Here is a 435-nt window from a genome sequence, read left to right as displayed (position 1 = left end):
TCAGCACAGAGAGAACACCAAGCAATATCTATTCATAATGGCGGTTAATAAGTACACTACCCGCAAAAAAAAAAAAAAATACATTGACATTTCGTGGAGAATAAAACGTGAACACCTTATTTCTTCGACTAATTATGTAGGCCTTTTCTTACAATTAGCACTTGATCATGTTCCCTTACTGTTGCAATACCATCTGCAGCTGTTTTGCCACAGATTCAGCAAGACTGCCAAGTTAGGAGACAGCTACGTGAACCGGTAGCTTCTTCAGTGCCTCCTGCAGATCTTTGATGTTGTTAGGTCTGGCTTCTTGCACTCCGTTATTTATGACGTTTTATGGGGTTCAGATGAGGTGAGAGACCTGGCCACTCTTAATTAATTCCATTTAGAAACTTTCAGACTGTAGCAAGGGACATTATCGCGCATAAAATAATCACA

The sequence above is a fragment of the Penaeus monodon genome, chromosome 32 (assembly GCF_015228065.2).
Source record: "Penaeus monodon isolate SGIC_2016 chromosome 32, NSTDA_Pmon_1, whole genome shotgun sequence".
In the NCBI taxonomy this organism is placed as follows: domain Eukaryota; kingdom Metazoa; phylum Arthropoda; class Malacostraca; order Decapoda; family Penaeidae; genus Penaeus; species Penaeus monodon.
This window is presented reverse-complemented; position numbering follows the sequence as displayed.